Consider the following 27800-nt stretch of genomic DNA (forward strand, 5'->3'; position numbering starts at 1 on the left):
ATGACATTTGATAGAAAACATTTTTACATATGGTAATAGCTCTGCAACTCTCAATCACAGACAATTTTATTTTATTTTATTATTTTATTTTTTATTTTTATTATATTTTTTTTTAAGGAGAGAAAATGGGGAAGCTTCTCTGCGAAACTTCCGCCATGGCCGAAACGCTACAAACCCCATCACCGATACTCCCGCCGTGGCCCCCACAAGACCCGATACGGCCTCCATCCCCTCGCGAAACTGCCAACCTCCTCCCAAAAACCACCGCTTGGGATTCTGCAAGCGGTTTAGAGCCCCATCAGAAGCGGAATCTAGAAAACCTCTCCTCCAAAGGCGCCTTCTGGAAGTGCCCCGACGGATCCTCGCCGTCCATCTCGTCTTCGACCTTCTGCCTCTTTCATGGCGGGGATGTTGAGGCGGACGGAAATTGCCTGTTCACAGCCGTGAAGAAGGCGATGGGATTGAAGATCGGGGTGAGGGATCTGAGGAATCGGACGGTCAGGAGGTTCTTGGAGGAATACGGACTGGACGGTGGTGATCAGATTGATGCAGCGATACGGCATCTGTATTCGCCGGATTTGAAGGCGGGGTGGGGGATCCACGTGGTGCAGGAGGTGAAGCTGCTGGCAAGGAAGGATGAAAGGGAGGCGTTGGATCGGGCGATCATGGAGATGGTAGAACTTGTGATGCAGAGGGAAATGGCTGCGGAGTCCATATATAAGGAGAGATGCATTGCTGTGGATGATGGTCCAAGTTGGGCCCAGTACATGTCCACATCTGGTTCACCACAAGATGAATTAATATTATCACCTTGCAATACACGGTGGAGGGTTTATTGACGGTGGATGAGAATAGGGAGGGTCATGCAGCTGCTTTTGAGGATGATATTGTTGAGATGTGAGCCACATCTGGACAAGGCCGCTTAACCAGTTGAGTAGGCTGGGGTTTGCTCGACTCAAAGTTCAGTGAGCCATAATTTTTTGGATCCAAAGTGCTCGACCGGTCGAGGCCCATGCTCGACCGGTCGAGGAGCCTGCTCGACCAATCGAGGTTATGCAGATTCGTTTGCGGATTTGATGCGAACTGCGTAAATTTGAGGCGGTTTTCGCAGAGGTGCGAAAGGGAAGTTTCCTAAACTATAAATAGGGGTACATAAGGCTATTTTAGGGTCATGGGAGGTATTCTAAAGTGTATGCAAAGAGTTTTTTCTATACATCTAAGGGGAAGAGGTTAGTATATTACTTGTAATTTCATTTTCTTCATAGTAGAAGTTTGCGCCCGTGATTTTTTACCCTTATTGGGATTCTTCCACGTATATTCTGTCTTGTGGTTTGTTTGAAATGTTTTGATTCTTCTTCTAGATTATATTTCTTTCTGTTTATCGTTTGTGGATGAGACCAAATATTAGATCTCGATTCACTTACGTTGTTGGTGTGCTGCGCAACAACTGATATCAGAGTTATTAGTTTAGTTTAAGTGGGAGTGATGACGGAAGAAGGGAAGACTAGAATTGGTAAGTTTGATGGTTTAAACTTTGTCTTCTAAAAGATACAGATGATGATTATATGTATCAGAAGGACCTCTATATTCCTCTAGGAGGAAAAGAAAAGAAATTAGAGAAGATAACAGATGATGAATGGTCTTTATTGGATCGGAAGGCTTTAGGAACGATCCAACTCTCTTTGTCTAAGAGTGTCGCCTTTAATATATTCAAGGTGAAGACCACAAAAGAATTAATGGAAGCCTTAGCTACGATGTACGAGAAACCCTCAGTGTCCAACAAGGTTCATCTTATAAAACAGCTATTCAACGTAAAGATGTTAGATGGTGGGAGTGTGGCTGAACATCTAAACGAGTTCAATACAGTCATGAGCCAATTGGAATCCATTGGCATTGTTTTTTAAGACGAGGTCAGGGCGTTATTGATCTTGTCCAGTTTGTCAGACAGTTGGGATGGTTTGGTAATTGCTATGAGCAATTCTTCAGGGTCGACAAAGCTGAAATTTGATGATATGGCCAATCTAATTCTCAGCGAAGAATTTAGAAGAAAGGCATCAGGAGTTTAAGGGGTATTTAGGGAATGCTCTAAACGTTGAAGGAAGAGGAAGATCACTGAACAAAGGAGGCAATAAACACGGATGTTCTAAGTCAAGGAAGAAGTCCAAGAGACCAAAAGACAAAGACGGGTGTTGGCATTGTGGGAAGAAAGGGCACATGAAATGCGATTGTAGGGCGCTTAAGAAATAAGAAGGAAGCTCTCGAGGCGGGAAGGATTCAATAAATCTATCTGAGGAGAGCGACACAGAGGCGTTGATCTTATCTCTTGATACGAGGAATGAGTCTTGGGTCAAAGACTCGGGTGCTTCGTTTTATGCCACTTTGTGTAAGAAAGTTCTGCGTGATTATATATCAAGTGACTTTGGGAGAGTCTACTTAGGTGATGATGAGCCGTGCAGTATTGTAGGAACGAGAGATGTTCATATAAGTTAAAAAGACGGAACGACTTTAAAATTGAAAGATGTCAGACATGTACCAAATTTGAAATAGAACTTGATCTCAGTGAGGCAACTGGATGATACCGGATATGTGACGATATTCACTAGTGATTCCTGGAAGATCATAAAAGGTGCTTTGGTGATATCTCTAGGCAAGAAGGAAGGTACTTTGTACGTGACTTCAAGATTGTATAGTTCACTCACAGTCACATCAACTGGAGTGAATGGGTAGTTATGGCATCAGAGGTTGGGACATATGAGTGAGAAATGGATGAAAGTGTTGTTGTCAAAAGGGAAGCTACCAGGGCTAAAGTCTATCGACTTGGAATTCTACGAGGACTGCATATATGACAAGCAGAAGATGGTAAATTTCATAAAAATAAGACGAGCTCCAAAGACACATCTGTTGAAGCTTGTACACACTGATGTGTGAGACCGGCACAGGTATCATCTCTTGGTAGCACACGTTATTTTGTTTCTTTTATTGATGATCTAGTAGAAAACTGTGAGTCTATTTCTTAAAGCAAAAATCTAATGTATTTGATGTATTTAAGAAGTGGAAAGTAATGCTAGAAAATAAGACAGGTAAAACAGTAAAATGTCTCAGATCAGATAATAAGAGAGAATACTGTGATAAGAAGTTTAAGGAGTATTGTGTAGCAAATGGAATCAAACATCAGAAAACGATTCAAGGAACACCGTACCAGAACGGTGTGGCTGAGTGCATTAACAGGACTATCCTTAAATGTGCCAGGAGCATGAGGTTACATGCAGGATTACCTAAGACTTTTGGGCAGATGCTGTGAATACTGCCACATATCTCATCAATAGAAGTCCCTCAGTACCATTGGATGGTGGGCTACCAGAAGAAACGTTGACTGGAAAAGAAGTGAACCTTACACATCTCAGAGTGTTTGATTGCACTTCATATGTTCACATTGATGTAGAGCACAGAAACAAGCTAGATACAAAGTCCAGGAAGTGTACGTTTATAGGTTACGTGCAGCATAATTTTGGGTAACGTTTTTGGGATACAGAGAATAGGAAAATCATCAGAAGCAAAGACGTACTCTTCAATGAAAAAGTGATGCATAAGGATAGTGTGTAGCAAAATAAGACCAATGAGAAAGAATTCGTAGAATTGGAAGAGTTACCAGACACGGGTGTTATAGTGCCACTGGATGAACATGCACATGAGCATAGTGAGGCAGAGCCGTAGACACCGGTTGTGAGGAGGTCTACTCGGAAGAGGAAACCCACGGTCTGATACTCACCTTTTATACATTATCTACTACTGACAGATAATGGTGAACTAGAATGTTTTGAAGAGACATTACAGTCAGATACACGGGTTGAGTGAGAGTAGGCCATGGATGATGAGATGGACTCTTTTGAGTCTAATCATACATGGGAGCTAGTCACTCTACCTAAGGGTAAGAAAGCTTTTTATAACAAGTGGGTTTACAGACTGAAGGAGGAGCACGATAGTTCGAAACGGTACAAGGCTAGATTGGTTATTAAAGGGTTTCAATAAAAGGCAGGTATCGACTTCACTAAAATATTTTCACCAGTGGTGAAAATGTCTACGATTCACATAGTCTTGAGTATAGTGGCTACAAAAGACTTACATCTAGAGCAGCTAGATGTTAAGAAACCTTTCTTCATGGGGACCTTGAAGAAGAGATATACATGCATCAACCAACAGGATACGTGACACCAGAAAAGGAGAACAATGTGTGTAGACTGAAGAAGAGTCTATATGGCTTGAAGCAGGCCCTGAGACAGTGTACAAAAAGTTCGACAGTTTCATATCAGGAAACGGTTTTAGGAGATGTCATGTAAGCCACTGTTGCTATTTGAAAAAGTTTGATACGTCGTACATCATCATTCTTCTGTACGTTGATGATATGCTTGTAGCCGGATGAAGCATGAAGGACATCTCAGATCTTAAAAGACAACTGTCTAGAGAATTTACAATGAAGGATTTAGGAGCTACAAAACAAATTCTAGGCATGAGGATAAAGCGTGACAGGAAAATCGAGAAACTAGTTTTGTCACGTGTAGACTACATAGCCAAAGTACGTGATCGATTCAGTATGGGAGGTGTTAAGCCAGTTAACACTCAATTAGCCAACCACTTTAAGCTTTCTAAGAAGTAAAGTGCGAAGATGCCTGAGGAATGAGACTACATAGATAAAGTCTCATACGTGTCAACTATTGGGAGTCTTATATATGCTATGGTGAGCACAAGACCAGATATTGCTCAAGTAGTGGGAGTTGTTAGTAGGTTCATGAACAATCATGGGAAGGAACATTGAGAAGCTGTGAAGTCGATCCTTAAATACCTGGCAGGTACTAAGGCTATAGGGTTATGCTATGGAGGATCGGAAATCAAGTTATAAGGTTACGTAGATTCAAATTTGGCAAGAGATATCGACAGCAGAAGAAGCACTAAAGGATATGTCTTTACTCTAGGTAGTGCTATAGTTAGTTGGGTCTCTCAATTAAAGAAGATAGTATCTATCAGTACAATGGAAGCAGAATATGTTGGAGCTACAAAAACGTGTAAGGAGATTGGTGTAGATGCAAGGTTTCATGGAAGAGTTGGGAAAGAAGTAAGTAAATTGTAAGCTGTACAGTGACAGTCAGAGTGCAATACACTTGGCTAAGAATTCAGCCTTTCATTCAAGGACCAAGCATATTGACATCAGATGTCATTTCATACGTTCATTACTGGAAAATGGATCGGTTGCTCTAGAGAAGATCTATACAAGTGAGAATCCTGTGGATATGCTTACTAAAGCGGTCACACGGGAGAAGTTGAAGATCTGTTCAGCTTTGATTGATCTTCAGGCTTGAAGATGGGGAAATAGTGAACTCCGAATGTAGAAGATGAAAGTTTATGGTGATGTGTCTCCAAGTGGGAGATTGTTGAGATGTGGAGCCACATCTGAACAGGGTCGCTCAACTAGTCAAGTGGGCTGCTTGACCGATCGAGTGGCCTACTCAACTAGTCGAGGGTTCGCTAGACTCAAAGTCCAGGAAGCTGCAGTTTTTTTGGGTCCGAGGTTCTCGACCGGTCGAGGCCCATGCTCGACCAGTCGAGGGTTCGCTTGACCAGTCGAGGAACTTGATCGATCAGTCGAGGTTACGCAAATTCGTTTGTGGATTTGATATGGATTGCGTAAATTTGAGGTAGTTTTCGCAAAGATGTGAAAGGGAAGTTGCTTAAACTATAAATATAGGTCCCTAGGGCTATTCTAGGGTCATGGGAGGTATTCTAAGATGTATACAAAAGGTTTTTTCTATATATCCAAGGGGAAGAGGTTAGTATATTTCTTGTAATTTCATTTTCTTCATAGTGGAAGTTTGCACCTGTGGTTTTTTACCCTTGTTGGGGTTTTTCCACATATATTATGTCTTGTGGTTTATTTGGAATGCTTTGATTCTTCTTCTACATTATATTTCTTTCTGTTTATTGTTTGTGGGTGACACCGGAGATTGGATCTTGATTCACTTACGTTATTTGTGTACTACGCAACAGATATAGCAATAGAGAGTCTTGCAACGGAGTTCAAACAAGAGACATGTGGTTTAAGCCCATGGTTCAGATGCAATGGTTGATGAAGATAATTGTGTCTTCTTCCTTCCACATCGTCTAGGGGTCAAATTTGTGAACTCCCATTTTTTCTCTTTATGAAAGGGAGAGGGTGGTGCGGTGCCAGAGCTGATCATTATGAGCCCTTGATAGCCCATCCCGCTCTATTTATTTCCCAGGAGAAGGCAGCTGTTGTACTTTGAGGGCATTACCGTCCTGCAGTTTTGTGGAGTAGATGTTGAGTAGAGAGTTGTTATATGGTTGTGAGAGTAATCTATTTTTGGCGATTCTTTTCATAGGGTGCTAGGAGAAATTTCATTGCTTCCGTTTCCATTTATACCATGATCCCGTTTGGATTCTATTGACTCTAACCTGTCAGCTTCCTACCTGTAGCGGTGTTGCCAGCATATGCTGTTTTCCTTTTTTTTCTTTCCGTTATTTTCTTGAGCTGGTAGAGCTCGTGTTATATTGTGTTGTCAGGCATTCTAGATTATTCAGTGTTGTTCTTTTGCTATTTTTCTATTTAGTAAATTGCAGAGCAGTGTTTTATGTTAATAAATAAATTAATTAATTAATTAATTAATAGGATACGTTGTGACTTTAGTCAATGGATATGGGGGTATCTATGAATAAACAAAACTGTTTGTATTATGGACCTCACATTGGATTAGAGATGGTCAAAAGAAAAGAACTCTTAGATGGAGCATTTTAACCATTCCATCTTTTCTCTCCTTTCTTTTGAGTATGGAATAGCTTGTAACTTCGAATAATCAAATGATGATAATATTTCAATTTCAGAGTTTTTTTTTTTTCCTATCCCTATAAAAAGTGAGTCTCATCATATAAACGGTTGAGGTCGTTGGAGAGGTACTGATCTATTGAATAAACAATTAGGGTCACTGGAAAGACCATTACTCCAATGGCTAAGGGCCCCAATTATCTTAATATAATATATTACATGTATTATGGTAAGAGTTTTGAAGGGATATCGTGGTTGGTTTTTTTTCCTAAAAAAAATAAAAATAAAAAATAAAATAAAATAAGAAATGATATCCTGGTTTATCTCACATCTTCCGTACAGGCCGAATTGCATTTCAATGATGATTAGAATTGTTCATGTTCTCGTTACTACCATATAAAACCTATGGTTTCGTATCCATGCCTCATATACCTTTGACTACTGGTTTTGAATACAAGCCATTAAATGATTACTCTTCAATTGTCTGGATTCATCTTCCTGCATAACGATTGAAATCTGGCTCTGGGTCTACGATATGATGATATGGTGGCCACCTTATCCTATGAAAACCCTTTTAGCAAAAACGATGCTGGTACTCCTCACGCCAAGTAACCATTAGGGTTTCTTGGGCAGAATGAGAGCCATGTGGGCGAAGCTTTCATAAGATCCATCCCTTCCATCAGGGACAATGCCTCATGTTAATTATTAATTGAAAAAACATGATAATCCAAAACTTAGGTCGGCCACAACATAGGAAGTAGTTGGGAAAGAATGCCCAAACAGGATAATCCAAAACTTGGGTAGGCCAAAATTATGGAGCTAGCCATCTTTATAATAAAGCATACTCGGTCATATTTATGGAGCCATGCATGTTTATGATAAAGCATAATCCAGTGCAAGAGAAAGTTGCACTGGATTAGTTGGAAGAAACTTGCAAGGCCAAAAAAGGATAGAGGCTTGAGTATCAGAAAGCTAAAAGAGCTTATGATGGACCTCCGGCTAAAGATGGCATGGGCTATGAAATTTGGAAATAAAGAAAGTTTGTGGGCAGAGTTCATGCGAGCTAGACACGGTGGCGACTTGTCAAGCACAGGGGCAAGTGGATCTACGACCATCTCTAAGTAAAACAGGTTCTGTTATCCTCTAAGTGCATATGCTGTGGGGATGAGTTGACCGTTGTCTTGCCATGGAATCGTTGAACACCTCTTCATCACCGGTAGTCTGGTTGTGAAGGCATGGGATCATTTCAGGGCCATTTTTTGTATTGTCCTGATGGCTCGCCAATTGATCCAGGAAAGAATAAGCCAATGGTGGCTTGCACCATCTCCGAGGGGTAGCATACCTATGCTGCATGGGCTGGCCCCACATCTGATTCTGTAGGAAATCTAGAAAGCCATAAATTCCATTAGGTTCGACGACAAGCAGGTTCTAGCTGCTGGACCGATAGCATGAGTCAAGTGGTGGTTGGCGTGGTTTAGTAAGGGGATTTCATCTCCCAAGAACCTGTCGATGGCCAATTGGTTGACCCTCAACGTATTGGGGATTGCGTCTATAACTTCTCTAAGAAAAGAGTATGCTCTAGTCAAGTGAGTTAAGTGAGAAAAAGGTTAGGTTAAATCGAATGTGGATGGGTCAGCTAGAGGGAACTCGGGGATTCGGGAGGCTGAGGTATTTGTAAAGGGGAAAAAGGTGACCTTCTTTTCATCCTTCTTTTCGTGTTCTCAATAGGGTATGGGGTGGGTTCCAATAATAGATCTAAGTTATGAGTGGTGTATAATGTCCTCACCCATTGTTGGAACCAAGGCCTATCCAAGGTAGTGGTCGAATCAAACTCCAAGTTTGTGGTGGAGTCCCTGAATTGCTTGTCCCAAACAGCTTGGAACAGGCGGTATTGGTCAGCTAGAATAGAAAGATTGAAGAAAAGGGGGAAGATTCATTTCGTTCACGTCCTGAGAGAAGGTAATGCCTTGACAGTGAGCTGGCTCATTTGGGGAGCAAGCTTCGGGTGAGCCTCTTCTTCCGGCAGGTTTTGGATCTCCCTCTCCCTGTTCAAGGGCTCTTCCTGTTAAATAAAGTGGGGATGGGTTCTATTAGAGAATCCAGCGTGGTGGAGTAGTTGGCTCGGCCTCGGTCGCCTTGTAGAGGGTTTACGATAGGCCCCATATTATTATTTTTTTTTTTTTAAGTCCTGGGATAGCCCGAATGTCTATTGTCTTGTATAGTTCCCATCATGAAATGGAAGTTGCTTTTTATTTTAAAAAAATTAATTGGTCATATTTGTTGATTAGACAATTAATTGAAAGAAAATCATAAAAATTGATTCTAAGTACAATTCTTCAGCAACATCCTTAAGTGCCTATAAATGAAGAAAAAAACAAAGAGCTCCAGGCACACATCAATCTAACACAACTCTCTTATATAGTACAACAACTAACACAACTCTCTTATATAGTACAACACTGCATATCTCTCATCTTTCATGAACATTCATCTTAGTTTAGTTTAGTCTTGATCTAACTCTTCTGTTGCCAGCTAATGTAGTACCACAGAAAGCATGGACTGATTATATTACTTATTTCTCCACCCTATGTCTACGGTCATTTTGCTAGATTGCTGAGAAGATTCATAAGTTTTGAACACAAAGCCAGCGAAGCTTTCTCACGTTCTTTTAATTGTCTTGCCTATGAAGTTCAACTTTGTGTGATGAATAGATGATCGTTTAACTACAACCTTCTTTCTTACAAAGCCTTGTTAAGCGACAAATAAACAATTGAACCACATAATCTCGCCCATGAAGTGAGGTTTTGAGCGATGAACAGATAATCGTTAACCTTGACTTTTTCACCTATAAAGTTTGGTTCCATGTAATAAATAGATTGTCACCTAGTGATCATCTCTCCTAAAAAGTGTCGTTGGGAGCAACAAACAAATAGTTGAACCTATGAAGCCTAATCGTGTGACCAATAGACTTTTGAAGATCCATCACCACCATTCGTCTTACCTAGAATGTCCGATTCAATTCGAGCAACAAACAAATGAATGTCCCGCAAACCACGATTATCTTGACTATGAAGTTCAATCGAGCGACAAATACATTATCATTATTAATGACCATCTTACATACAAAGCCCAGATAAATGATGAACAGAACACCATACCTGACGATTTTCTTGCCTCGAAGTCTAGTATCTTGATGAGTGACGAACAAACTATGGTTAGTTATCCATTTTCTTTTTCTTTTTATTTTTTTAATTGATTATAAGCATTTATTAAATATCAATAAAATACTTTAAGCCTTAAGTTCTTTCCAATTATCGATATTTTCTTAATGTTGAACTATATAAGCTATTACACAATTGAAAGTCATTTTTCATAAGGAGAAATGACTCATTAGAAATATACTCTCAACTTCGCAAATCCTTTGAATAGATGACTAATTCGTACATAACTTGATTTCTCGGTCTATTCAGCACCTCAGTTCATAGGTGTTCGGTTTGATTTAAGCGACATTTGGCTTTAGCATGTCTAACGCATACACATTCCACGAAATACATAATTAGAGCCAAACATATACAACCATTAGATGAGCTATACCAAGGCCAACCATACAAATACCTCCAAATTCTCATGATGGTCATATGTTCATATTGACCTAATTTTGTGTTGCCTTGCCAGAAAGTTTGGATGCTACTTTTGATATGTATATCAACCAAGGTATTTTGATATCCATATTACAATTGTAATATGGATCATAATGGCCATTATGTTTTACTTTTTCTATTGAAAAAAAAAATCTGAAAAAATTGTATCTTCCTTCCAACGTACCATTACGCGGGATTAGCATGGCCTTTATGGGAGGCAAAACGAGTTGTTACGAGAGTTATATCACCAGTTATAGATCATTTTTTTTCATAATAGCCATTATGATGTTACGATCTCATAATATGTAATGATTGTCACCATTCCTTTTATATAATAGCTTTTATGGTCCGTAATAGCCATTACAACACACTATGATATCAACTCCAAACTATTTTTTTTTTTTTTTTCGAAAGATTGAATTGTATTCAAGATGAAAACTATACAACAGGGGCTCCCTTACATAAAACAGGAGACCCCACGTGAGAAACCGAAAAGATACTTACAAGGAAGGCCTCATGTGAATCAAGTCCCTCTAATCAAGCCTAAACCAAGTTTGTCCAGAAAAAGCATACCTCGAAACTGATGTGGCAGATCGGACAGGATGTTGAAAGAAGCAAAAGAGTTGGAGGCACTACCTAATCGAGCCATAAAGTCAGCCGGAGAATTGCCTTCGATAAGGACATGCACAACATTGACATTGGCCCTCTTTCTTAGCCATTGAATCCTAAGAAGCCACGCCTTCCATTTCCAAACCGTCTTTGCCACACCATTGATGAGATCGACTACTAGCCGTGAATCAGACTCAATAATTATTTGGCCTAAACCCCTCTGAAGACCAAAAGAAAGGCCATCATACACCGCCCGAAGTTCGGCCACCGTATTGGATCCAAATGCATATCCAGCTGAAAAGGCAAAGATGAAATTGCCCCTATCCCCTCTACAAACACCACCTCCCCCAGATCTTCTTAGGTTTCCTCTAGCTAAACCATCAACATTGATTTTCACCCACCCGGGTAATGGCCTCTCCCACTTAATCACCCCTGGACGACAATCACCAGAATTCAGGGTCGACGAATCAAAAATTCGACAACGCGACGTATTCCTTCGACTCTCACTGACTGTTTCCTTAAGTAAGGTCTCCCACACATTTAATCTTTCCAACTACTCTATCAGAGCACGCCAATCTGCTTTCAAAAACTGCTACATTTCGAGCTTTCCACAGCTCCCATATAATAGTGCCGGGAATTAACATCAGATAAGTCGACCTGTGAAGTAAAGAGTCAACCCCTGCCCACCATTGAGAAAGCCTGGCTACTATCGAAGTTGTAGGCAATACGGTAATTCCAAGGCACCTACCAATAACTCACCAAACTAACTGTGCCATTTTTCCGTTAATAAACAAATGAAGAGGAGTTTCAAAGTCAAAATTCGAGTTATTACAGCAAACACACCTGGACGTAAGGTGTACCCCTCTTGATTGCACGACACTATCACCGGGACCGCGTCATGAATCACTTTCCAAACAAACAAAGAAATTTTGGGAGGGAGCTTCATGTGCCAAACCCATCGAGACCAACTCCGCGAAGGATTGGGGCTTCTGGACATCGACCAAGCTGATTTAACCGTAAATATCCCAGACAGAGTTAATGGCTAGAACGGGTAGTCCGATTCCTTTGAAGTACAATAACCGGCCTGAAAGATGCGATCAATGACACCTTGAGGGAGAAATAACAGCGCTGATGAGGGGGGGGGGGGGGGGGTTGGGGAGAGGCCCAAGCGGGCCAATCACCTGACTTACTTGGATTTCCTGCAGCTTGAGAGGCACTTCTGATTCTGTAAGCAGAAGGAGAGGGCCTAGACCAGACCAATTAACCTTCCAAAAATTGCATTTACCTTCCCCGATTTGCCATTGGACATGAGAATCCACCAAGGGAATCAGATCTCTAATGTGCTTCCACAAGGGAGAGGAAAGCTGTCTTATCGTAACCAATCCACTAGAACAGCCATTGGTCAAATACTTCACCTTCATAAAACCTTTCCAGATATTATTCTTCTTCCCGAATCTCAAAGTCCAAGCCATTTTCATACGAAAGGCCCTCATGATGTCTACAAGCTTTTTTATCCCAATTCCCCCCTCCTCTATAGGACTAGTCATCAAATTCCAAGTCTTCTAGTGACACTTTGGTTTCCCCTCTGACCAACCCCAAAAGAAGTTTGCCATGTGCTTCTCAATAGTCTTTAACACCTGGGCATGAATATGGACCACCGCCATAGAATGCACCAGAATGCTAGAAAGGACGTCTTTTATGAGAACCAGACGCCTTGCTTGGGTCAAAATTCGGGCCTTCCACCCATTGATCCGCCCTACCACTTTGTCCACCAATGGCTTGAAAGTAGTAGCAGTAATACGACCATCCGATATTGGGACCCCCAAATAAGTTAAAGCAGAAGATGATTTGCTAAAGCCGAGAATACCTTCGATTATTCTGATCCTAGTGGACGACAGCTTTTTAGGGCAATAAATGGAGCATTTCCTCTAATTGATTCTTTGTCCCGAGGAAGCTTGATATGAATCAATGAACTTCTTGAACTGATAGAGAGAGGACTTGCTCCCGTTAGTGAAAATTAAAGTATCATCGGCATAAAGCAAATGAGATATCAGAGGGCACCTCCTACTGAGTGCAAATGGCCGACTAATCTGGAGAGAAAACATGTTTTTAACACCTCTGTTAAGAACCTCAGCTGCAATAATGAACAAGCTTAGCGAAATTGGGTCCCCCTACCACAAACCCCTTGAAGACTTAAAAAAACCAGCCATTTCTCCATTGATGAGAACTGAGAAGCAATTGTTCGCCTAGCATTTTTCAACCAATTCGACCCAAGTCTGACTGAATCTAAAGCGGTATAGAACCTAAGTGAGGAAATCCCAGCTGACCCTGTCATAGGCTTTGTCCATATCTAATTTTAATACAATATTACCCCCGCGAACTAACTTATTTAATTCCCAAAACAGCTCTTACGCTAATGCAATATTTTCAGTGATGGAACGGCCCTGAACAAACGCCCCTTGTTCTGGCGAAATAATCAATGGGAGAATTTGGCTCAGCCTTGAAGCCACCACCTTACCGAAAATTTCATACAAACAGTTGCACAAGCTAATTGGCCGAAAATCTAAGGAGTGCTTAGGTGTAGCAATTTTAGGTATTAAACAAATAATAGTAGATGTAACTGAGCGGGGCAGTTTACCTCCTTGGAAGAAGAATGTGACGGCCTTATGAATGTCCTGACCAATCACCTCCCAGGAAGACTAGAAGAAACTCGCTGAAAATCCGTCTAGCCCTACCGCACTATCTACCGGGATGGATTGAATTGCCGTTTGGACCTCCAGGATAGAAGGAGCAGCCAACAACATATCATTATGAGCCTACGTTACCATTAGAGGAATGCAGTGAAGCAACATCTGATCAATCTGACCGGGCTCAGCAACAAAAACCTTCTGAAAATGCTCCACCGCAGCCGCTTTAATTTCTGCCTGATCCCCTACTATCTGACCTGACTCCAACTCCACCTGACGAATGACTGAGTATCTCTGCTTATCGACAACCGTGGCATGGAAAAACTTCGTGTTTTTATCACCCTCTTTCAGCCAATCCACTCTTGATTTTTGCTTCTAAAAAACTTCCTGCCTAAGTTCCAAAGTTGCTAAACTGTTAGACTGGGTGTGCAACTCCTACTGCAATCTGAGAAGTTGATCCAACGGACTAGAGAAGTCTTGAATCTGGGTCTCCAGCTCGACCACCAGTCGCTCAGTGGACTGGAGTTGTTGAAAGATGTTTCCAAATTCGTCCTTGTTCTACGTTTTGAGTCAGCTTTCACCTGCTTGAGTTTGGAGAGCACGTTGAAAACTGGGTGATTAGATTCGGCCTTGATCCACGTAGTCCTGACCACCATGAGAAATTTTTCATGCGTCATCCACATTCGCTGGAAACGGAAAGGCTTTGGGTCACTATTCAGCTAATGCGATAAAGCAAGAAGAAGAGGAGCATGATCCGACAGAATTCGCGGCAAATGGGAGACCCGAAACTGCGAGAACTGAGTTGACCAGTTTATATCGATGAGAGCCCGGTCGAGTCTCGCCCAAACCCAAGAGGATCCCACCTGATTATTACATCAAGTGAACCTATTACCAGAAAAGCCCGCATCTATCAGGCCTGCACAATTAATTGCATCAACAAATTCTGCAGAAGAAGCTTTATCTGCAGCCCTACGACTTCTTCTTTCCGAGTCATCCACTATGGCATTAAAATCCCCACAAACCATCCATGGGCCTTGTATGGAAGAGGAGAGCGAAGCCAAGTCTGCCTAGAGAGATCTTCTCAACACCCGAGCACACCTGGCATAGACTATAGTAATATAGATCCGAGCAGCACTGTTATGCTCTATTGCTTTAATTGACAAACATTGATCCGATTTAGATAGAAAAGAAATAGAAGCAGAGGACTTATAAAATAACCAAATCTTGCCACCCTCATCCAAATTAGACAAGGATGAATGATAACCCAAAGATAGGCCTATTTTCACCCGTTTCTCATCACCCAACATTGGCTCAAGAAACGCCAAAATCTGTGGATCATACTTCCTGATAATCCTGTTTACTATCTTGATCGACATCTGATTTCCAATCCCTCGAACATTCCACACAATGATGTTATCCATCCGTCAAACATCCAGTATTTACGATCCTTCTTTTCAACCTACGGAGCCTTGAACTCCAATTTCCTTTACCGTAAAGAATTTTATGCCTTCTGGATCATTTTTCAGATGTTTCGACAGCAGTCTAGGTGTCAGTACCCTGCCTCCTTTCTCCTTCCAATACAAGATGCCTGCAGTCCCAGACTGAACCATTCTCCCTCTCCGGATTCTATTTCCTCTGATTAGCATCAGGACTGTGGAAGTCATCCTCCCTTTACTGAGCTTATCACTGATAGGTCTGACAATTGAGGAAAAATAGGGCAATAGGTCTACCTCAAGAGTTGCTCTTTCAAACTGATTTTTACTGCATGTGGAAATGTTGGTCGGGTTTGAGTACTGACCTCTTCCAGTCGTTGCTCTGCACTCACCGACGGCACCCCCTGCTAGCCTGGTATCTCTAATCCTGTCTCTACCAAGCGCTGTTGTGCATTCACTTAGGGTGTCCCCTGATGCGCTGCTATCTCTGATCATGTCTCTTGTCGGTGGTGGAAGGTTCTCCTTTCCCCCACCAGATACCCTGACCTGCCAATGTGTTTGAGGAAAGTTATCATTCCTGACCTGCATTGGAGAATAGCCCTCTGGTTCTGTATCACTATTTCCTATCAGAACCCCCTCAGGGTGTTGTGTGAGGTTCCTGTTCTTTGTAGAAGACGGCCCTTCATCTGCTGTTACAATATTCATATCCAGAGTACCCTTTGGGTAATCTGTAGGAGAAAGCGCAGGTGTGCTTGCATTGATATTCCTATAGGCAATGCCATCTGATTGGATCATATCCAAGTGGCAGGCCAAAGTATTCAAGTGGTGAGACGCTACAACATATGGCTGCAGACACCACACCATATCTAATTCACCTTGGTTGGCAAGACAGATATCAGAATGTTGCATAATGTCCTGCGTTCGATCCTGTTGATACTCCACTTGCCGAAGCAGGCCTTCATCTGAGGATAAAATGGGATTAGCCTCAGCATGGCTAATTATGATCTCTCAATCAGTATTCTTTGTTTCACCTCCGGGCTGGACATTTCCACAAATAGCTGCTGAGTCGCCTCCCCCTGTTGATGTCATTCGAACAATTTCCAAACACCCATTAGCACATTCATCTGGAATTGTAAGAGGATAATCCACTACAGAGCCAACTCTCCCAGCCTCCTGCTTTATTAATTTATCCTCCCCCATTGGGCCAGTGGAGCCTACATCAGTCCTATTACCATATTTACCATTATCTGTATCTGCTTCTCTGACTGACGTAATTTCACAAACATGTGATGGGTGCCCTGGACGGTCCTGAAACCTCCGAACAACCCACTCCTTTGTGCTCTCATTCGTGACTTGCTTGATAGAAGGAGGGGTTCCGAGCGTGAATAGAGGTTCCATTTCTGCAAGTACTGGATATTCCTTCCCTAACACGCTTAATCGTAAGACATTGCTAAAGGATACTCCCAGGCATGGCATAACTTTAACTCGTGCAAAGGCCTGAAAATATCTGAATCTCAAGTTAGAGTCGATTTGAATGATCTTTTTAAAATAGCTCGCCAGATCGAGGATGACGGATTCAAACCAGGCATGGCCTGGAATACCAAATAGTCTGATCTAGACCCCATCTGCCCCAATAACTTCTTCAGGAGACCACATTTCAACAGTCATGAGACCCGTTTCCTTTTGAAGAGAAGCATTGTTCCTAAATGCCAACATCTCTGCTTTCGATTTAAATGTTAATAAGAATTTTGAGACATTAATCCTCACTATTTCCACATGTGAGAGCTTCAGATCTGGGTTCTTCAAAGCTCCAGCTAGACGATCAATGTGTACATTTTGATTCTCTGCAATCCCAACCAATGCGAGTGTTAGGCTACGGAGGCGGTTTCGTACCGCACTCAGATCAGCAATGGTTGTGACCCCCGTACACCCTTCTGACTAGGATTGGCCTCCCGATCTTTCGTGAGAAATCGCATCAAAAAATGGTCAATCTATAGCTGGAGTTGGCTGATGATTGACAGGATGAAGAGAGATTGGCGTTGCAACCCTAACACCACCAAATTGTCCTTTTACCCAAGCAATGTGAGCAACCCTACCATCAATACGTCTATCATGGAGACAATGGATAGCATTAAGAGCATCTTGTTCGTAGTAGAAACGGATGAAAGCAAAGCCACAAGATCGACGAAGCTGGTGGTTCCAGGGGATGAAAACATCCCGTATTTTCCCAAATCGGCCGAAAATGCGGAGAAGGCCCTCTTCTGTGGTATTGAAGGTCAGATTCGCTGCAAATATAGAGAAGTTAGCTCGAGATTTCCTAGCCTCAACTTGAACCCAATGATCTTCCTTTTTTTGCTCCAGATCTCGTTCGCGTTCCTCCATCCAGATCTTCCTTTTTTAGCCGCAACTGGGTTATCTCGGTCTGTTACGAGCATGTATCAACTCCAAACTATGAATATAGTGTTCCATGTCATGTTAACCATACATCCTAGGAATTAACCTAATCCCAAGTGTTTGCGTGTGGCTCATTATATGCATTGTTTGGAATACTCACAAAACATGATAGACCCCATATTCCATATGGTGGTTTTTGTGGTAGGCTTCACTCTCCCCCATTATTCTCAATTCTTCCCTTAAGCATGGCCCACTAAGCTATGGATCTAGATGGATATTGGAATTGAGAATTGAAATGTCTTGGAGGACACCACGTTCACAGCTTGAGTTCCACATAAATAAGATAATGGGCTCCACACAGCTCAAATGAATTGTAGCTTAGTGCGCATTTGTGTGTCATGTGAACAAAACCTATGTGGAAAAAGTTAAGCTAGATCCTTTGCAAATCCAATGACTCTCATTCTATTTGTCAGAAGATTATTGTGGATGGCATGTGACGAAGGGGAGAATACAATGAGGTCGATCAACGTCTTCCTCAATCGATAACTACCTTGGATCCACAAGGATCTCGAATCTGTGAGAAGAAGAAGAAAACTTCTAAGAAATTGATTTGTTAAATTCATTAATGATATAAAAAAATGAGTTTAACACCCTCTAAATAACCCTAAAAAAACCCTAAAACATAAGTAAAAAGTTCTAATTAAAAAAGGAAACAAATTCAAAAAATTACGTAAATTTCCACGACCTGTTGACTTGTGATTGACCAATCAAGTTGACCGATCGAAACAGTCTAAAAGTGTAGAGAGAATTAAATCAGAAATTCAGTGATTTTCGACTTATCGGCCCGATCTGTCAACCTGTCGAACTAGATTTTGACTAGTAGATAAGATCTATCGATCTGTCTAAACTAGCAGAAGCTAGACAGTAAGCAATCTGGAATTTCTAGCAAAATTTTGACATGTTAACCGTTCGAACTATGCAGAGTGTGTTTAATCCTTCTTGGCTTCTTTTCTTGGGTCCATCTTAGCCATGAATGAATCCGCAACCCATTCTACCTTAGTCCCCTTCACTTCAAAAGAACTTGTCCTCAAGTTATTCATCAGATTCGGTTCATGATACTCGTACAAGTCTGCCACGTTGAATGTGCGTGAGATCTCCATATCTTCAGGAAGATCAACAACATAAGCATTGTCATTGATCTTACGAAGGATGGGTACCGATCTAATCTTCTTGTTATTCAGGTTACTGTATGTCCCGGTTAGAAATTAAATCTCTTTTTGCGCAGATGAACCATCACACTGTCATCAATATTGAATACCTTCAAACACCGATGCATGTTAGCCTTCTCCTTGTACGTGTCATTGGATGTCTTCGACTGGGCTTGAACATCAGAGTGTACTCTTATGATACAGTCCGCCATATGTTCTACGGCGATGCTCATGCTCGACAATTTAGGCAAGGGAACCAAATAAAGGGTGTCGAGAGGTAATCGTTAGTATACAATTTCAAATGGGGACTTACCAATGGAATGGTTTAGTATGTTATTGAACATGAATTCTGCTTAAGCTAAAGCCAAGTCCCATTTTTAGGCTTATCACTTGAAATGCATCGCATAAGGTTTTTAAGTGTACAATTCACTACTTCGGTCTATTTATTAGTTTGAGGATGATATGCATTACTGAACTATAACCGAGTGTCAAATAGTCACCACAAAGTCCTCTAAAAATCACTGAGGAATATAGTGTCACGATCTGAGGTGATGGATTTTGGGACTCCATGTAGTCAAACTTCTTTGAAAAATATATTTGCAACGTGTGTAGAGTTGAGAGTTTTCTTGCATTGTATCAAATGGGCCATCTTAGAAAATTTATCGAGTACAAAGAAGACAGAATCCACACCACATTAGGTCCATGGAAGACTTAGCATAAAGTCCATAGACAAATCCTCTCAAGGGTCGTCGAGGATAGGCAATGAAGTGTATAGTCTTGTATTTTGTGACCACCCCTAGGATGTCTAACACATGTGACACTATTGCACTGTTCTTCCCACGTCTCACTTTAGCCTTGGATAATAATAATGATCTTCCAAGAGAGTTATTGTCTTGTCTCGACTTAGATGACCATTGTGGCCACTTTTATGTTGCTCTTGGATGATACAGTCTCGCAAGGAACTCCGAGAAATGCACAGTTGATTTCCTTTGAAGAGAAATCTATCCTGAATATGGACGATGTTGGGTTGACCTTCTTGGCATTTGTTCCACGCATCCTTCAAGTAGTCGTCGTCAGCATGTAGGTCTTTAAGGTAATCAAACCCAACAACCTTATTGCCCATGGTGACTAACAAAGTTGTGCATCGGCTAAGTGCATAAGCCACTTTTTTTCATTGCCCAAATTTATGCTTTAACACAAATGTGAATTCCTACAAGAATGAAATCCATCTAACATTCAAATGATTCATGTTGGCTTGGCTATTAATAATTTTAAGAGCTTGATAGTCTATGAAAAGAATGAATTCCATCTGAATTAAGTAATGGCGACAATATCACAATGCTTGGACCATTGCGTATAATTCGAGCTCATACGTCAACCACTTTTTTACGTGGATCACTAAGTTTTTCACCGTTGAAGGTTACTGTCCTACCCTCTTGTGATAAAACTCCCTAATTTTGATATATAAAGCATCACATTCAACCTTAAATAGTTTGTTGAAGTTAGAAGGTACGAGAACTAGGGTTGTGGACAATTTGTAATTGATTTTAACAAAGCTCCTATCAACTTTGTCAATCCACTGAAATGGTTCATTCTTCATACAATTTGTAATCAGTGACACAATGGTGTTGAAGTTCTTCATGAAACGATGATAGAATGTCGCTAACGCATGTAAACTCCGTACTTCATGGATGTTCATTAGAACCGTCCATTCCTTGATGGCTCTCACCTATTTGTTGTCCACCTTCATGATAAAGCGCAAAAATAGCAAGCTATCATTTAGAAAATAGTATTTTTTTAAATTGACATACAACTTGTTTTCAGTGAGCACTTGAAAGACAAGTTTGGGTGTTCCATATAGCTTGCATCATCCTAACTGTATATTAAAATGTCATTAAAGTAGACCACTACGAACCGCCTAATGAATGGCTTCAGAACTTGGTTCATCAACCTCATGAATATAATAGGTGCATTCGAAAAACCGAAGGGTATAACCAACCATTCATACAACCCTTCCTTGGTATTAAAAGCTATATATTTTCTAGTCATCACTCAACCATATCTGAATATGATGGTATCCACTCCTTAAATCCAATTAAAAAAATAATTTTACACCCTCAAGTATGTCCAACATATCATCCACTGTGATATAAGAAACCTATATTTTATAGTAATCTTGTTGATCACCCGGATGTCAACACGCATGCGCTAACTCCCATGTTTCTTAGAAGTCAACAGGGCCGGAACGATGTATGGGTTTAGACCCTTACAGATCAATTCCTCCACTTGTCCTTGCAAAATATCACACTCATTTAGACTCATCTGATAGTGAGGATGATTGGATAAGATGGACCCGGGGACAAGGTCGATATGGTGTTGAATATCTCTCATGGGAGGCAATCCATTGGGAAGGTCATCGAGCTAAATTTCTTTAAATTCAAGTGACAAGGGTTGTACTTTCCCTTAACAATTAATTCGTAGGCTTGTCCCATCTCCTTTGATTCCTTCACAAAGTTCATAATGGTTAAGATTGAACGCCCTCTACTTTAAAAGTTTTGAGTGGTTTTACTGGATCCATAAGGGCTAGTATGGTTTTCCAACCATCTTTAACAAAAATGTATACATTATCTTGTCCTCTATGAGTGACATCATGATTGGATTTCCATGGTCAACCAAGTAGAATGTGACAATCTTCCATATCAATAATGTCACATATACCACTTTATCTTTATAATGTTTGCCAATTGAAAAATATATTGTATATTGTTCAGTTACTTCCATCTCGCTGACTTTCTTAATCTAGCCAATTGAATACGAGGAGGGATAACACTCTATTTTCAATTACAAATTCTCCACCATGACCTTGGAGATGATGATTTCATTATTCCCACTGTCGATGGTCACATCACAAACTTTTTGATTCACAGTAAATCTTGTTCGGAAGATTTTATGTCATTGTGGATGTACTTCATTCCTATGTGCATACAGTAGTTATCTCATGACTAGTGACTCACCATGATCCTCCAAAACCCATTCAACTTCATCAACTTCGTCATCTACAACATGCCCCAACTCATCATCTTTCGGGTCTTCTATTATGTTCTTAGTGACACCATCATTAATGGTGAGGTTTGCCACTTTTTGATGTGAGCAAGTGTTTGATAAGTGACTCAATTGGCCACATCGATAGCACTAGTTAGGTCATGGCCGACTATAGGGGTTCGGGATCCTACTCAAGCCAATAGCAATGGTTGTTATTCTTTGAGGTTTAAATGGACCGTTCCCCTCGTCACAACTCATGGCTATAGGAGGTTGAGGATGACCCCTTATTGGTTCTTTTCCTTTGGATGATGTTGAATCCTACGTAGGACCCATCATGGGGGGTGGAGTCGAGTAGGGACCCTTGCAAGTTGCTCTTCCGCCCTACTTGCTAACTGAACTGCTTCATCCATAGTCTCGACCGAGTGCATCTTAACTCGGTCCTAAATTGTTGGTGGTAAACCGCCTATGAATCGTGCTATCTTCTATGATTTAGTCTTTAACAAATCATTCCACGTTTCCAACCATAGGAATTCTTCAGTATAATTTGTGACAATCTGATTCCCCTGCTGGAAATTTTGGTATTACTAGAACAACACCTTTTTGTAATCACTTGGGAGGAATTGTGGTCGAAGAAGGCGTCTCATCCGCAACCATGATCAGATGGGTGCGTTGTTCTATCGGGTATGGGATAGTTGTAATTGCTCCCACCGTGATGAAGCACCGAATTTTAATTTGAACATAACCAACTTTACTTTCTTCTGTTCTAGCACGTCCATGTAATCGAAATACCACTTTATTTCTCCTAACATCAAGGAAGTCTTCTTTACGCAATAAGCTATTAAAAATGGGAAGTTCGACCTTACCTTGATAGTTTCTTTTAGCACAATCTAGTCAATCATTTCCATGTATAGATCGATCAATGGTCAATGACACCATCGACATCCTCATCACTAGAGCTCGACTCATCTAGGGTAGTCCGATATCCACCCCTGAAAATGCTCTACGAAAATTAGGGTTGTGATGTACAGAGATCATGGGTGGCTAAGATTTGCCTTAGGCTCAGGGTGGAAATAGTGCATCCGCGATATGGTTGAGAGGATTGCCTATAGCCCTTACATGGTCAACTGACTCTCCTGGTGGAAAGCTTCCATTCTTTCCAATAAGTAATGAAACATTGTCTCATCATCCACAAGATTTTGGCTCATTTTGTCATTAGTTGCCATCGACACAAGGGGAGTCCTCGCTCTAATAACACCGACACAGGGGAGAACGTGATGTGCTCGATCACCGTCCTCCTCAATCGATAATTACCTTGAATCCATCAAAGAAAATCTCGAATCCACAAGAAGAAAGAGGAAACTTTCTAAGAAATTGATTTATCGAATTCATTAATGATAAAAAATGAGTTTAACACCCTTTTAATAAACCTAAAACATAATCAAAGAATTCTAATCAAATAAGGCAATAAATTCAAAAAAATATGTAAATTTTCGATACCCATCAACTTGTCATCGACGAGTCTAGTCTGCAGGTCAAACCATTTAAAAGTGTCCAAAGACTTAAATAAAAAAAAATTTCTATGATTGTCACCCTATCGACCCCATCTATTGAACTGTATTACGACCTATCGACCTATCTAAATAGGGAGAAACCAGACAGCAAGTAGTTTGGAATTTGTGTTAGAGTTTCAACCTATCGACCAATTGAACTACATTGAGTCACATGTGTTCAATCCTTCTTGACTTCTTTTCTTCAATCTATCTTAACCATGAATGAATCTGCGACCCATTCCACATCAGCATGGGTAACTAGTTATTGTCCATTTTCTCTCTTAGAGGGCTTTTAGAGGAATGAATGTGGAGTGTGGTATTATTGGGGTTCAAAGAATTATCTAGACTTATATATATATATATATATATATATATATATATATATATATATATATATATATATATATATATATATATATATATAGGAGAGAGAAAACTTTTTGAATTGTAGAAGTTAAGGTGTGATTTGGAATTACTTGGCCCGAAATTGAATTTTCCCTCGGACCACATTCCAAGTGCAATATGAATTTTGGAAAATAGACCTCCAGTATAAAATGATTTAGTTTGGTCACGATGGTGCATTTAATATAGGTATACTTGAACTAATTGTAGCCTAAACCCGGAACAGTAGGAAAATTTATAAAACCATATAATCTGAGATAAAGTTAAAAAGCTTTTCTTTCTATATATTAAAAGAAAAAATGAATGATGAGAAGTCTTTTTATAAACTTTTACTTGATACCCTGAGATATTAAGGGTATAAAGACACCCCTTCAAAAGGGATGTAACTATGGGCTTTGAATCCAATTAGTATGACATTTGGACTTACTAACCCTTTGACACTAATAGACATCACTTTTCAAAACAAACGAGTGCAACCTTTTTTTCTTTTTTCTTTTTAAATGGACATGTATATTCGATGAAAGAGTTGTCACAAACAGCTTACAGCGTAGGATTTGAGGTGGGCCGATAGCAAAAAGAAATGGGCCCCTCTATCATGTGACTATAGATATCGAGATCAAAATAGCAACGGCTAGGATATCCTCAAGTTTTCTAAGCCTACTCTATCAAGAAAGAGGAGGCCTTGGATCGTGGAGGGAAGGGCTTCCAAGGAACGAAAATTACAATCTTGCTGGCATTCAATTCCTAGCCTGACCAAGCCATCTACCACCTAATTGGCCTCTCTAGACATGTGGGAAAATTGAATCTCCAACTCGTGCGAGATGGACTTGATTCTCTCCTTCCAGTACTAGATGGACTAGCATGAACTCTTAATGTTGGACAGGGCCTGCACCACAATGCCAGAATTGCTAGCAACTTGAACTCTAGGGAATCCCAAGAGAGCACATAATATAAGGCCATCTAATATCGCCTTAATTTCTGCCCTAGTGTTAGTGCTGACATCATACCCATGGTAGAAGCTAAAAAGGAATTTACCATTGTTGTCCCTTCCAACACCACCCCCACCTGATTGGCCCAGGTTGCCTCTGGCCAATCCGTCCACGTTGAGTTTTATCTAGCCTGTAAATGGATTGGCCCATTTAACTGCCGCCACTTTCTGATGTAGAGCGAGTCGCGGACAATTTCATGGCCAAGATGGATCAGAAAAGGCTCGGTCGACGACAAAAGTGATCCGGACTGTCAAACCTTAGATCGAGCGTATCTCACAATTCGGAATGAGTTATCAGGTGTAAAATATATGATTTTGGGGTAGAATGAGCTACTTTAGCCAACCAACCCCACTATGCCAAGTTACGCAAGCTAGATTTGCAAAATATCCCTGGATTGACGGTCGTTTCCTTATTTTAATTCCATTTTACTATAAATAATAAGTTTTAGTTTCATCATAACTCTTCATCCGTTGGGCTTTAAGAGTTGCGCCCAACATGAAAAGAGCTTAGAAAAATTAGGAGAATAGCTTGGTGAAGCCAAATAGGACACTTACTATTTTTGGTTGAAAACCTTACACACTAGTAGACATCACAACCATCTATAAATAGTAAGTTTACTATTTATAGTAAGTTAGGAATTCTAGGAGTTTTAGTTGTAGTTTACTTCTGATTTCTCTCCCTTTGCTTGGTATCCCTATTTAAAGGGTTGTGAACTCATTTATTTCATTCATTAATCAATTTTGAATTTTATAGAATTTATTTTCTATTTTGCTTGCTTTCTTTGTCGTGGATTCAAGAAGCCTCTGTAAGGAGTCCAAAGAAGTTTCATGGATTCGGAACAGTTATCCTCTTGAGGGAGACGGTGCTCGACCTCATCATGTTCATCCCTACATCACTTTCCAAGGATTAGGAACCAAGATTGGAATGCATAAGGATTTCAGCATTGCTATGTTGGACATTTTGAGTTGGTTGGGAATCAGCAGGAATCCACTCCCTGGATTGGAATGCGCAAGGTTTTCCACTCCCTGGATTAATCTGGTTGAGAAGTGCTGGAGCAATTGTTGGTTCTCGATTCTAATTAACGGGGAGGCTGGGGACTTCTTCAAATCCACGCAGGGTCTTAGGCAAGGGGATCCTATTTCTCCTAGTCTCTTTATTTAAGCATCAGAGGTGCTTAGCCATGGATTCAAGAAGCTATTCAAAGGCCGCCGCAACATTGAAGTAGTCTCTCATCCCCTATTTGCTGATGATACATTGCTATTCCTTAATGGAGGCCTCCGGTCCATTCGGTCGGCAAAGAACTTCCTCCTCAACTACCAGCAGGTGCCTGGGCAAAAAATCAGTTTCCAAAAAAGTGTGTTTATGTGTGGTGAGAGCATGGCAACTTCCAGGGCTAGTGCAATCCACAGGGTATTGGAGATGGAAAGATCGGTAAATAGCATCATCTACTTGGGGGTCCCGATAGCGGCAGGTAGGAGAAGAAATAGTGTGTTTCAAAGGTTGATTGAGAGGGTGGAAAGTCATATCAAGGGATGGAAAGCCCGTTGCCTTTTAATGGCGGGTAGAGTTACTCTTGTAAAGCATGTCCTAGCTAGTGTCCCGGTGCACACCTTGGCTGCGACGCACATTCCAGCTGGAGTTTTAAAGACATTGGAAAGAAAATTTGTGAACTTTCTATGGGGCTGGGCCGAAGGGAGGAAGAAGCTCTATTGAAGGGGCTGGAAACACATTTCAGCAACAAAGGTGGAAGGTGGTCTGGGAATTTGAAGACTGGTCGATGTCATGATAGCGTTCCGCCTAAATATGGCCTGGGTGGTGAAATATAGCTCCCAAAAAGGGCTGTGGGCATCCTTCATGCAATCCAAATATGAGCAGACTTAACAAAACAGTGGCCAAGTTCGGTCAGTGTCGTCGGACTCTCCTCTCTAGACCAGAATTCGCAAACTTTTCCCACTACTGGATCTTCATACTCAATGGCAGGTAGGCGAGGGAGATCAGAACCTTTGGCGCGTCAACTGGTCTGGGCTAAAACCGCTAATTCAAAGAATTTCTTCATCTATCATCAGCCCGTCCATGGAGCACCTCAAGATCAAGGATTTCCTCAGCAAATCTAGGTCGTTGCTGCCATCGGCAGTCCTCACGATCCTCCCAGATTAGGACATTGTGTCCATCTTCAGTGGGGGCTACTTCTTGACGAATGGTCCTGATCGTCCATTCTGGCCTACGAACTCATCAGGTGAGTTCTCGGTGGCATTGGTGTAGAACATCAGCAGAACCGACAGTCAGAACACAGTTTGGGGTGATAAGATTTGGAACATTAAGATTCCTTTGAAGATCTCTCTACTAGTTTAGAGGATTCTTCAGAGAGCTCTCCCGATGGATGAGAGCATTCAGTCCGAGGGCATCCAAATTGCATCCATGTGCTGCTGTTGCTTCACCGACAACAACCACACATAGAGACCGGTGGCTGAGATGTATGCCCACCTATTCTTGGATAGTAGCTTGGAGAATGAGGTTTGGGTCTTTTTTGCTTGTATTTTTGGCGTACAGAGAATCTCCTCTTCTTCTATTTTTGAATGACTACACCATTAGTGGGAGACCAGGTCTTCCCACGGTTCGTCTCCTCCTTTCAAAAAGCTACTGCCTTGTTTTATTTTGTGGGAGATTTGGAGAAGCCGGAATGAGGCGAAGTTCGATGGGATTCAAGAGAAGCCAAAAGTCGTCATCTCCCGTATTTTAGGTTGGGTTAGGTTCCTTGTTTCCAGATGGGGCCTTCCTTGCTCTCGTAGAGATTCGGTAAGCGTAGCCCTTGCAACCTTGGGAATTGCGATTCAGCCAAAACCGAAGAGCCCAACCCAGGTGGTTATTTGGAAATGGCCTCCGGTGGGCTGGTTCAAATTGAACGTTGACGGGTCCTTTAGTGGTAACCTGGGGGAGGCAGGGGGAGGTAGAGTTTTTAGAGGAGAGAAGGGTGAATTCTGTTTCGCACCTCCAATACTAGAACGGAACTCCG

At 41.2% G+C, this 27800-nt stretch overlaps 1 protein-coding gene and 1 pseudogene across 1 annotated transcript in view; one reads left to right on the forward strand and one right to left on the reverse strand.

The window, feature by feature from the left end:
• The window catches only part of LOC131232362 (uncharacterized), a 122460-nt gene that overhangs the window by 79626 nt on the left and 15034 nt on the right, over positions 1-27800 (reverse strand). The gene's annotated exons all lie outside the window — the stretch shown is intronic.
• Positions 121-6649, forward strand: LOC131233724 (uncharacterized; annotated as a pseudogene).

Source organism: Magnolia sinica, chromosome 18 (assembly GCF_029962835.1).
Source record: "Magnolia sinica isolate HGM2019 chromosome 18, MsV1, whole genome shotgun sequence".
Taxonomy (NCBI): Eukaryota; Viridiplantae; Streptophyta; class Magnoliopsida; order Magnoliales; family Magnoliaceae; genus Magnolia; species Magnolia sinica.